The 12,388-nt window shown below is 40.9% G+C and overlaps 1 protein-coding gene across 5 annotated transcripts in view; it reads left to right on the top strand.

The window, feature by feature from the left end:
- EZH2 (enhancer of zeste 2 polycomb repressive complex 2 subunit) overlaps positions 1-12,388 on the top strand; it is a 147,876-nt gene that overhangs the window by 80,709 nt on the left and 54,779 nt on the right. Inside the window, exon 2 of one of the 5 annotated variants that reach the window (XM_075125586.1) lies at positions 3,090-3,168. The exons of the other annotated variants lie outside the window; for them this stretch is intronic. The gene's annotated coding sequence lies outside the window, so the exon portion shown is untranslated. The remainder of the gene's footprint in view (positions 1-3,089; positions 3,169-12,388) is intronic. 5 annotated transcript variants of the gene reach the window in all.

Consider the following 12,388-nt stretch of genomic DNA (forward strand, 5'->3'; position numbering starts at 1 on the left):
TATTTATTTATTTAGACACACAGTTTCCTTACTAGGCATATTAATACCTATGATGGGATAACATGGTTTTGGTAATTAAATATTCATGGTAAATAGGCCCAATGGCCTGTGATGGGATATTAGATGGGGTGGGATCTGAGTTACCCAGGAAAGAATTTTCTGTGGTATCTGGTTGGTGAATCTTGCCTATATGCTCAGGGTTTAGCTGATCGCCATATTTGGGGTGGGGAAGGAATTTTCCTCCAGGGCAGATTGGAAGAGGCCCTGGAGGTTTTTCGCCTTTCTCTGTAGCATGGGGCACATGTCACTTGCTGGAGGATTCTCTGCTCCTTGAAGTCTTTAAACCACAATTTGAGAACTTCAATAGCTCAGTCATAGGTGAGAGGTTTTTCACAGGAGTGGTGGGTGAAATTCTGTGGCCTGCGTTGTGCAGGAGGTCAGACTAGATGACCATAATGGTCCCTTCTGACCTAAATATCTATGAATACAGAACTTTGTGTAATTCATTTAAATTACGATTCAGAACGGTGTTTAGAAGACACCGGAAACGGTGTTTCTTCTCACGTGTCAGAAGCAAAGTGCAAAGGCTTGGGGGAGACGGGGTAACAGAGGAGCTGAGGGAGAGAGAAGGACCTGTAGCACTTCTTGGCTGGCCGTTCTGGTGCCACAACGGCCTCTGGTGGGCAAAAGGCAGAACTGTATCACTTAGGTAAAATGTTTATGTGGGAAAATACAAAATTATTCGAGAGAGATTAATTCTGTGCATCCGCAGATGCGCAGAATTCCCCCAGGAGTAGTGATGGTGGTGTGGGAAGAATTTTAAGAGAAACCTTTAAAGAAATAAAGTAATCTTTAATTTGGAGCAGCGACTGCTGGCCGGGCACCCAGCTCTGAAGGCAGCGCCCAGCCAGTAGCAGCGCAGAAGTAAGGGTGGCGATACCATACCACGCCACCCTTACTTCTGTGCTGCTCTGTTCAGAGCTGGGCAGCCGGAGAGTGGGGCAGCTGATTGAGGCCACAGCTCTGCAGGCAGCAGCACAGAAGTAAGGGTGGCAATACCATACCATGTCATCGTTACTTCTATGCTGCTGCTGATGGTGGCTCTGCCTTCAGAGCTGGGCTCCCAACCAGCTGCTGCCACTCTCTAGCTGCCCAGCTCTGAAGGCAGTGCCAAAGTAAGGGTAGCAGTGCTGCAACCCCCCTACAATAACCTTGAGACCTGTACACACGACTCCTTTTTGAGTCAGGACCCCTACAATTATAACACAGTGAAATTTCAGATTTAAATAGCTGAAATAACAAAATTTACTATTTTAAAAATCCTGACCATAAAAATGACCAAAGTGGATCGTGAATTTGGTAGGGCCCTACCTATCTCCTTAGATAAAGAAGGGAGAAATTTAAGGTCTTTGTTGCTGAGGATTTAATCTGTCTGTATGTCCAATTTATAATTGTTATACTTAAGTACAGTCTCTAGGAATAAATTTGTAATGTGAGGAGTGGATGCAAAATGCTTATAAAGTTTTGCCTATTTAATAATGAGACTGGTATTTACTTAGATAGATAAGGGGCTGTTAGGGGAAAACAAGAGGCCAAAGCATTGTGAAAGGAGTGTTACATTCCTTAGAACCAAAGAGGGGGTTGGGGAAGAGGGGAAAGCAAAGTAATCCAAATGTGATTGTAACTGGTTCTGTCATTTAGTAGTTTGATGCAAGCCCCATGGCCTTGCCTATATGGTGGTAATTTCTGACAAAATGGAAAGTAGTTGGATTAGTAGCATAGACAAAGATTCAGTGAACAGAGCCATGTTTATAGCCTGTTTAGTTAAGCCTCTGAAAGTAAGTTTAGTTAAACGAGTCTGACATCACTATTTTTTTGACTTGTCTACTTTAGCACACTCAAAATGTTTTTCCAGCGTTTGCCACTTCCTGATACTAACTGGAAACTGAACTTGGAAACTACATAGATTTACTAAAGCCTTGTCCAGACTAGTGCCTTTTTGTAGTGGTGTAGAAATATCTCCTCATTGCACTACTCCTGGTAGCAGTGGTGGGAAGACACTAGTGTAGGTTGGATTGAGGCATCTGTCAGCATTTTTACCTCTGGTCATCTAAACTTGCTCTTCTGGTTACTACCAGTGTTACTATTTGTAGTGATGGAGGATCTGAGGCTAGTGTAAATATAGCTGTAACAGAAAATGTGATACCTATCAATAACTTAAATTTGATTAGAAGGTAGAAATCTTAGTAAGAGGGGTTACTGTTGCAAAAAATGCAACCTCTGTAAAACAATGAATTTGTCTAACAGCTGAAACACTGGGTGAAGAAAGAAAAGGAGTACTTGTGGCACCTTAGAGACTAACCAATTTATTTGAGCATGAGCTTTTGTGAGCTACAGCTCACAATCACCCAGAGAAAGGGGTAAGAGGCAAAAGTGGACTGAGTCTACTGTAGTGATTAGACCCTCCTAATAAGCATTTGAAAAGGAATGGGGGAACCAAGAAGTCTCTTAAACCAATTTAATCAGGAAAATGGGCATAAGAGTAGTATCTTAAAAAATTGAGATGGATATCACATATGAGAAAGTGGTGACTTTCCCACAAGTGACAATAGAGGAAAGATAATCTTTTGAACAATGAACTAGAAATGGGTAAACATCTTTGAACAGTGTCAGGTATATCTGACCAAGGACTGGAGCAAGGAGGAATTGGAGAGACCCTTGAAGTCAAGGGAGGGAAAATAATTTCTGACAGGTAGTCTCTGACAAAAGGGTCAGAGTAGAGTGATGCACAGGAAATATCTTGCAAGCTGCCCCAAATGTATGACAGTGGGGGAAAAAATCTCTTGTGAGTGATAGAGAGGAGAAGGGTGTTTGGAGCCGTATTTATAGTTTGAGGTTTTGGTCAAAGAGTTCTTATCCCAGAAAGTGTCACAAGTAGGGGTTCACCATGAAAATAACCTCAAGGATCAGAAAGGAGGTGCATTTAAAGAGATGCAGGTGACAGCAGATTCTAGCATAGTGACAATCCAGAGAGGTGTGGGTTTGGCTTAACAAAAGTGGCTTTTTCTCTAATTTGCTTGTGGTAACAGAAAAGACTTCAAGAAACCAGTGAGGAGATGACACATTTTCCAAGCTTGGGGAACAGAGAGAGGACTGTGCAGTGACAGTGTAAGTGCTGTTCTATACTTACAACTTCTTACCCTGTTTAGAGGCATTTAATATTGTATTGTATGAGTCTTAAACCTGCCTTTAAATTAAGAAAATAAATTTAGAGTGTGACAAGTTATTTACATATTATTTGCATGTTCCAAGGGAAAGAAACCTACTTCTGATATTAAGACTGTCAGAGGTGTAATGGCTTTGAACAATGACAACAGCTATTAAAAGATAAAGTGAAATAAGACTTGAAAGGGTTTTGGGACCAGCAAGACATACCAAGGAAATGGCATGCCTTGGCATAAACTAGAGCAGTCCAATGAATTATCTCTCCTATCCAAGTAGTAGTTGGGATTGTGCTCCCAGTCTTCCCACCCTTTCTGCCAGAATCTGAATCCGTGGAGGATGCAGCTGGGAGAAGTTTTTCGTTACTTGTGGGAATGTCTCAGCATAACATTTATGATATCTCAGCATCTTGTGCAATGCTCTGCTGCGTATATTGTTAGAGCAACTTGCCAAATACTCGAAGTAGAGGCAAGGGCCATAAACAAAGAAAAAAAACATACTAGAAATTAATTTCTAGTATGGACCCTATTTCATGGACCCTATTATTTTTGCAGTGTGTTTATGAAGGAGGATGGGTGTAACCACACTTTAATCGATTTTCAGTTTACTTCCATCTGAAATTTTAATGAGGGTGAAGTGATGGTCTCACAAAAGAGATGTATGGGAAATTACTAAAGTAACGAAGTAGTGTGAGACAAAGTTGAACTTGACATTTTCTACACTAGCCTCTTTTTTTGCGAAATCTTCTATCATTGCACTTTTACTGGGGGGCACTAGTGTAGAGAAGTCACTGTTTTTACCGCCATGTTGTTTACTCAGAGCAGGACTAGATGACCAAATAGAAAAAAATGCTAGCCACAGCTGTTGCTTGGCTGCACTTGGAGGTGGAGGCAGAGGCAAACACCTCAGGGAGATGGTGCTACTCCAAATGATGTTGTAAAAGCTATAATTTATGGCGTTGGATAAACATCCTTTAAATGCTCAAACTAACAAGACATAGTTAACTTGTTTTTTTCCTTTCCCATTAAGGGGGAGAGTTTTAGATAAGACAATTACAGCTTGTAAAATCAAACTTGGATAGCACCTGGGAATGTCAGTTCTCTCCTTCCTGATAACATACAGGCTTGCGTACAGCATATCTGTTTGTCATCCTGTGTACTTAATCTTTCTCTTTTCTTCCATCACCCTCCAATAAAAGAGATTGTGTTTTGGCAGAGGGAGACACTGGCATAGTTGGCATAAACTGGCCACAAAACAGTTGTCTGTTTCCTTTGCAGGAACAGATCTGACTTTACCATTTTTATGTCTCTGCCCTCCAGGGATTATGGTTCAAGGGGTTAAAGGATGTGGTTGGTGTGTTCCTACACTCCATTTATTCCCAGATAGCACAATGGGCCAAAGGGCCCATTTCAGTAAAGGCAGCCTTCAGAGCTGCTTTCACCTAAACTGTGGGTTGAACTACCCAATGGTAAACTCAGCATTTGGGAGGAGCAGACAAACTCCCCTTCCATCTCTGCACCTGGCTCAGTGCCAACACAGGGATGAATTTCCTCCACTGTATCTTTTCCTTGCTGCAAACCAAGGGATCTAGGTTCTTCTGAGGAGTGCCTCTAAACTAGCTCTTGCAGCCTCTGTTTACAAGACAGACATGTTCTGAAATGAACTTGAAGTTAATTTGTCAAAAATCATTAGTATGAAATAGAAAAATATTTAAAATAATTTGTCTTTTGTTCTAGGATGTCTTTCTAAGACTATTCAAGACTGAATGTAGTCAAATCATGGTATATTTTTAACTGATTACTTTTTTTTAGAAAAGGGTAAAGGTGTAACTAGCTCAGAAGACAGCCCTTGGGTTACTCACACTATGTAAATAGCTGTCCTGAGACTATAGTCTAGGGTACGTAAAGATGAGACTGTATGTACATGCATTTTGTCAGCTGCAACTTGCATATCTTTTGTGATTTCTTTAAATAAGTAAATAAATTAAATAAAACCAGCTTTGTTTTGACGAGAAGGTGGCTTCACAGCTTGGGCCTTGCAGAAATACATTCTCTCTATGCCTTCTGATCTGTGCACACACATTTTATCAATTTAACTAAATCTGTTTTGAAATGTATTTAGCTGAATCTGTGTATCTCCTCTGTGTTGGCACTCTTAAATCTGTTTTAGTGGCTTATATCCATTTAGCATAGTCTGGGTTTGTTTTGTTTTGTTTTTAAAAGTATCCTCTGCTGCCCAGGTGTGCCAGGTTGAAGATCCCTTTGTCCAAGCAAACTGATGCAAGGTAACTACAATATAGATCTAAATCTAGGCAGTAGTAACTTGTAGTTCTGCATTATGGGAGGAGAGTATAGAAGGAAAAGTAACTAACTGGAGGTTGTAAGAGGGTGCGGTGGGGTGGCTGTTTCATTGTGTGCCCTACTGTTGGTTCCCTTTCCCTGTTGTATTTGTCGTCTTTTCCATATCCTAGTTACATTAATTTTGCACAACCACAGGATGCCAGATAGGTGAAAGTTGTTACTTACTTCAATTACCAAACCCACTTAGGTGGTAGTGTAAACCACCAATGAATACATTTCATAGATTTCAATTAGAATTACACCTGTCTACACTGTGGTAATTTTGGCTCCTGGCAATTGAAACAAATATCCGTAATCAGATAGCTGACACCTTTACATTTATTAAAAATGGAAAGTTTTTAAGTCTGGTTGGCACACGCTTCAAAAAGTCCCTTGCAAAGACTGGGAGTCTAGACCAGCGTTTCTCGAATGCGGCCACTAGGGGCTTCTTGTGCGGCCGCAGCCCCCTGGGTGGTGAATGCGGGGTGGGGTCAAAGCAGTGGCCCTCCCCCCAGGACTGCCAGTAGGGGTTGGGCCCTGTCCCCCTCTGGAGCCACAAATGCTGGAGGAGCAGGCAGGCTCCAGCTGTGTGGTGGCGGGCTCCATTCCCTGGCTACAGGCTCCTCCCTCCACCCTCACCTGCTGCCTCCTCGGGCCCTGGGCTCCAGCCGTGCAGCAGTGGGCCCTGACCCCCAGCTGCAGGGTTTCAGACTCCACCCGTGGGGCCCTGCGGCAGTGACTGCCGACACCAAGCTCTCTCCTCCACCCATCACCTCTGGCCCTGAGCTGCCTCCCCATCGCCCCAGCCTTCACTGCATCCTCCGACCCCAGTCCCCAGCTGCGTGGCTCCAGTCCCCGGACTCAACCCCCCCCCCCCCCAATCACCTCTGGCCCGAGCTGCCTCCCTACCCATCTCCCCATCCATGACTTAATTTGTCCCCCAGCTTGCGAGAGCTGAGTAAGTCTGTTGTGAAAAGTGATATTTGTATGTTTGTTTATATCACTTTTCACTTCCTCCCTGCTAGCTAGGAAGTCTGCTGCTGTGAAAAGTGATATTAACAAAATACAAATATCACTTTTCACAGAAACAGACTTACTACTAGCAAGTCTTAAAAAAATAAGCAACCAAAAAAAAAAAATAAAGGCAAAAGAAACAATAACAAGAAGGGACAGGAACATGCAAAGCACATTATTTGTTTCTGTTCTGTTTAGGTCCAAGGTAAAGAACAGAGAAAACTAATTATTTTTATTACTGAGTCTGTGAAGAAACCCTGCATAAATAAATTACAGTGATTTGGACATGTATATATGCATATTTATTTGTTTTTCCTAAAGCTAATTGAGTGTTTTAGGAAAAATTGTGAGTGGCAGTCTGAGGCCACCAAAAAATTTTGTGAGAACCCCTGGTCTAGACCCATGTGCTTACTCCAAAAGGAAGTTTTCAAGAGTCCATCAGTGTCCATCTAAAAGTATCTATGTGGATTGTGCTTAAAATTAATTTAAGCTTTAAATAGTAAGGCTAAATCGATGTTACTTTCATTTGAGTGCATTTTGTGATGCCAAATTCAGTAAGCATCTATAAGTCAGGCTACATTTTAATCATGGATATTTTTAGTAAAAGTAATGGACGGGTCACGGGCAGTAAAGAAAAATTTACTGCCCATGACCTTTCTATGACTTTTACTATATACTCCTGACTAAAACTTGGGGGGCAGCCTGGGAGGGGGCACAGGTGCTGGGGAGGGGTGTGTAGCCTGGGGGTTTGTGCTGCTGGGGGGGAGTCGTGGTGCGGGGGGTGTGTGTCTGCGGGGGAGTAGGGCTGGGACTGGCTCCCTACCTGGCTCCTGGGAAGCAGCAACCCCAGATCCACATGCTGCCTCCATTCCACCCCAAGCCCCGGTTCTGCAGCTCCCATTGGCTGGGAACCGCGGCCAATTGGAGCTGCGGGGGCAGTGCCTGCAGGCAAAGGTAGCACGTGGAGCTAGGACCGGAGGGAGGGGAGTTCCTTTCACCCTTCTGGGGAGTTCAGCAGCCCCGGGCCAGGCACGCCGGCCACTGTAGAAGTCACGGAGAGGTCACAGAAAGTCATGGAATTCGTGACTTCTGTGAGCCTTATCTATAAATACTCCAGTGGTTAATCTTCTATTATAATATGAATATATTTATTCCGAGTGAGTCCAAGCCATTTTATCAGAATTTTTTCCAGTTACTCAATTTTAGTGTACATAGTCTTGTAATTGGTTCTTTATAAATAATCTAATAGTAATTCGTCAGACTTTTACCCTATAGAAATCCTAACTCTCAGACTTTGTGATTCCATGATCTTGCACAGAATCAGGGGCTATTATTTGGGGTTCAGTGTAACGAAACTTCATTTGAACTGTATTTTTCAGTTTGTAGCCAATCTTTGACACATTTTTATCCAAGAGGTCTGCAGCCAAGAAGATTTATCGTACTCACTGCTAAAACTTTGTGTGCGTTTAGAGTTTGGGGTGGGCAGGCAGGGAGAGAGTTGAGGCCTCAGAAATTTGACATTGAGCAGTTTCCAAACAGTGAGGGCTTGTGTGTTGTGCACTAGCACACCCACTTAGTGTCCTTCACTCACTTACATAGCACCAGCTGCATCCAAGTTACTTGCCATTGGTCTGTTTAAAATATGTCCTTATGTCCATACTTTGGCTGACATGACTGATTTAAGGTGCATACTGTCAAAGGTGCCAGCTCATATGACTGTTGAGCCTCTTTAGCTCCCTGGCTCAGAGTCCCTGTCATGCTTCCACCTACATTATTGCAGATGTCTCATCAGAGCATTATTATCAACTGTTAAACTTTTAACTGTCAGTGGTTGTTCCCGGCTTCAGTGAAGAGTGAGTGGTCCACTTGGAGTAGGGGACTTTAGAGGTAGGGAGAATGTGACTGGGAGGGATGGGGCTATTGAGAATGTTTCCTACTTGGAGTTATCAAGTGGAGTTGTCAAGCTATGATAATGAGAAAAAATTATTACTTTACAGGTAGAGTTGGAGGCAAGAGCTTTTAACTGTAAATCTGAACTTTCTAAATGTTCCAGATTTTTAGTACCTACAGTATTATAGTATTTTTTAAATCATCAGGTTTGTGGGTAGATTTTAATTTGATGGTGAAAGGAGATTTTTAGAAACTTTATTGTAAACTGAGGTCCTTTATAGAAAATTGTTGTTCTTGTTATCTTACATAGTATGGACTAGTGAAACAGTATTACGTATTTGTTCCCACCTTTTTTTAATGTGGCTAAGTCAACAAGGATTGAATTTTCTGTGATGTGACTGTGTTAATGATGAAGTGTGTGTGTGTATATATATATATATTAATCTTCTGTGTTTTATATATCAGAGCTAGGGATTTTAGGAGGCAGTTGGGTTTGGTGTTTGAAATACACAGGTTGGCTGACCTTGGAGGGGCTTTTTTCCCTATGGAAATGGGGTGCGCTATAACATACAGTTAAGGATGAAAGAAAGCTGACATTTTATTTTTCTTTAAAATAAAAACATCAAGTTTTTAAATAATACAAATAAGGTTTTGCTATACCAATAGATCTGTAGCTGTTGAGGCCCAGAGTCAACAGCCTGTCTCCTTCCTAAGCCCCAGAGTGAAACACAAACGAGAAGAAGATAGGCATTTGGTTGTCGTATGGGTGTGATCTGTAGGTGTGATCAGAGGCTGCTGACTAGATCAGGCCCCATTCAGAATTTGTGGGGGAGGAGTGCAGGAAGTGGGGTGGTGGTGTCCATCTTATAACTTTTAGCCCAGTGGTTAAAGCACTAACCTGACATGTGGGAGACCCAGGTTCAATTCCCTCCTCTCTGCCAGTGCGGGGAGAGAATTTGAACAGGGCTCTCCCACCTCTCAGTAGAGTGCTATAACCACTGATCTATGAGAGACGCTGATGTATGGCTTCCTCATTCTCTCTTATTGAAGCTATTCCACTGTGGATAAATAATTAGTCATTGAAGCAGTTGGGCTGGACCGTGTGTGGTGGTGGTGGGGGGGTGGTACCCTAACCACTGTACTGCAGTCATGCGCTCTCTCTCTGGCCCAATGACTATATATGTATCCACAGAGGAATAGTCATTGGACCTGAGAGAGAGAGAGAGAGTGTGTGTGTGTCCCCTTTTAAATTCAGTGTGCAAAGTAAAAATAGTTGTTGTTCAGAAAACTCAGCAACTGTTTGTGGAAGATATTTTTAAATAGAGTTTGACTTATACAAATACTAGTTAGCCATCGTTGGCCAACTGTTCTTGGTGATAATTAGATTTTAAGTAGTACACAGCAACAAAATAGTCTATTTTAGAAATTGTAAAGTACAGTCTTTGTAAAGTATAAATATTGTTGCAAAATATAAAATGTAAAAGAAAGGGAAGATACTTTAGGTTATTTTTATTGGAAAGACTGACGTTTTTGAAAGTTTCTCTTTTTTTAGCTAAGGAATAAATTTTGGTACTCTTACTGAGCCTATTTTGTAACACAGGAGTTTCAGGAAGCATAGTATCAACTTTTCTTCATACTTGTCAAAAATGTAAGTTATAGTTTTTCAAGTGAAAATCCAAAGGACCAAATTCTGCCCTCCATATTTCAGTGAAAATCGTGTGTATATATATGAATAAGAACTATGTACAAATATTTTAAAGACTGAACTTGGCCCAAAAGAAGGATTTTTTTTTTTATGGGCAAAATGCAGGGAAGAGAAGATAACATCTACTGAAAAGACAAATGTTCTGTAGATGTTTTGGGCTACAGCAGTTTTCATTTACAACTTCTCTTTGGAAAACTGAGAGTTAAAGGATTAAAAGTATTGGTTAGGATAATAAAGGTATTACTACACAGTGCTGTTTAAGAAATTTTGTGACATGCTGTAGACAACCTTTTCTGTACAATGAATTAGAAGTGTGGATTAAGAGTAATGTATTGTGCATTAGTCTGTTTTGCATGCATATTTACATAACTGAAAATGTAGTAATGTTCATATAAGTTTCTAATATTTACGTCTTAAAACATATTGCAACTATGCCCCATCTTGTACTCTTAGGCCAGGGTTTAATTTCTCTTTATTAGTTATTCTGATGGGGAAATTCCTAGCCCCCCTTTTTGCCACTTTAGGGGAGTTTTATGTATCACCTTTAATTGGATTGGTATCCAAGAGACACTCAGTTATCTTTAAATCAAGCAGTTTAGCCGTGATAGTTTCCCATATGCTTGTGCATCCTTGATGGATGGTTCCACAGTGGCTGAGAAAAATAGGAGAGGATTTTTAAACAAGGCTGTCTCTCTTTTTTTGCTTTCAGCAGCAAAATGGTATGAAATTGAACTGCTTTTCTGCATTCACTTGCCTCCCATTGTGAATGGAACATGTATCACGTGTCAGCATGCCACTCGTATCAGATGTATTAATTGGTTAAGAAAATTAGTTCTAATTTACCTCCTTGGCTGCTGTAAGTAAATAGAGCCCTGCTTAAAATTAATAGTAATTGGTCTCTCACTCATTTTAGAGTGTAGGGAGGTTATATTAACTTCATTAGGAAACATTGAGCAAAACTTGTAACAAATTAGGGCAAGGTTTGAAACAAAAGTGCACAGTTCACATGTTCAACACTTGCCATTTTAAAATTAATAGATGGGTGACAGACAATGTTAAAAAGATACATTCAACTTAAAAATTACTTCTATTTGAATGTTTTTACTTATTGTAATGAAAAATAAAATTACTATAAGTGAATGAGAAATTTTTTTGTTCATTGTTTTTACCTGTGTATTTGATAGCAGTCTACAAATCACTTTCATTGTCTCCCTGTATAGTCAGTTGAGGCCCAGTCCTGTGCACATTTTACATACGTAACTTTACTGTCTGAATAAAGCTACTTGTGTGTTTCCAGGATTGGGCCCTTAATTAGTTTCCCCTCTCTGTGTAGGTTTTAAAGATAGGAAAAGAAAAATGATTGTAAAACCACAGGAATTGGCCAGTGGTTGCAAGGGTTGCATCAATAACTAAAACATTTTTAATGCCACACCTTAAGTAAACTTCTACAACTTTTTGTGTGTATTCTCCTGTAAGCCAGGTTTAAACCAAAGTAAATGTACACACGCAAAGTTGTAGAAGTTTAATTAAGTCTGTTTAATCTCCTGCCTTTAATTAAACCACTGCAATTTCTGTAGTCAGGCCTTGAAGTGATTTCTAATTTATATTTAAAATTGAGTAGTTGTGACAACTTGTCGCTTCAATGCACTAGCTTTTCAATTTTGTAGTCGTGGATGCAAATCCAGTTGTTCTTTGCATGTCCTCTGTATATTTCCATTAATAGGATGCACTGACCAGATGCAGCTTACGCAGTGGAATTCTAACTAGCAGTGCCCCTTGGAGTGTTTACCCTCCCCCACTTCTCTGACCATTCCTGAACATTGTTCGGGCGAGGTTATAAAAGGGGCAGGGTACTCCGGCTGCCTCAGTTCCTTCCTGCTGCAACCGGCTGTAAGTTCAGGAACAAACTTCAGGCCTTCCTCCTGGAGCCTTTTCTTCAGTGCCTTCTGAATAGTTTTAGCATAAGCTTTTAGGATATAAAAATATATAGTTATTTTTAGGTAGTGTTAATTTGTTTACATTTACATAGATATTTAATGAAGTGTTAGATTCGACCCTTCAGTTTTGAGATAACAGATCCGAATATTAAGAGGTTGGGATTTAACAGATGTAGTCTCCATTAGTGTTCTTGACATCCAGTGTGCATACTAGCTGCCTGGTGCGTCTAGAAGCATGATAGTCTCTGTTAGGGTGTTCAAGATACTCGGCTTTTATTCTA

Source organism: Caretta caretta, chromosome 2 (genome assembly GCF_965140235.1).
Source record: "Caretta caretta isolate rCarCar2 chromosome 2, rCarCar1.hap1, whole genome shotgun sequence".
In the NCBI taxonomy this organism is placed as follows: domain Eukaryota; kingdom Metazoa; phylum Chordata; order Testudines; family Cheloniidae; genus Caretta; species Caretta caretta.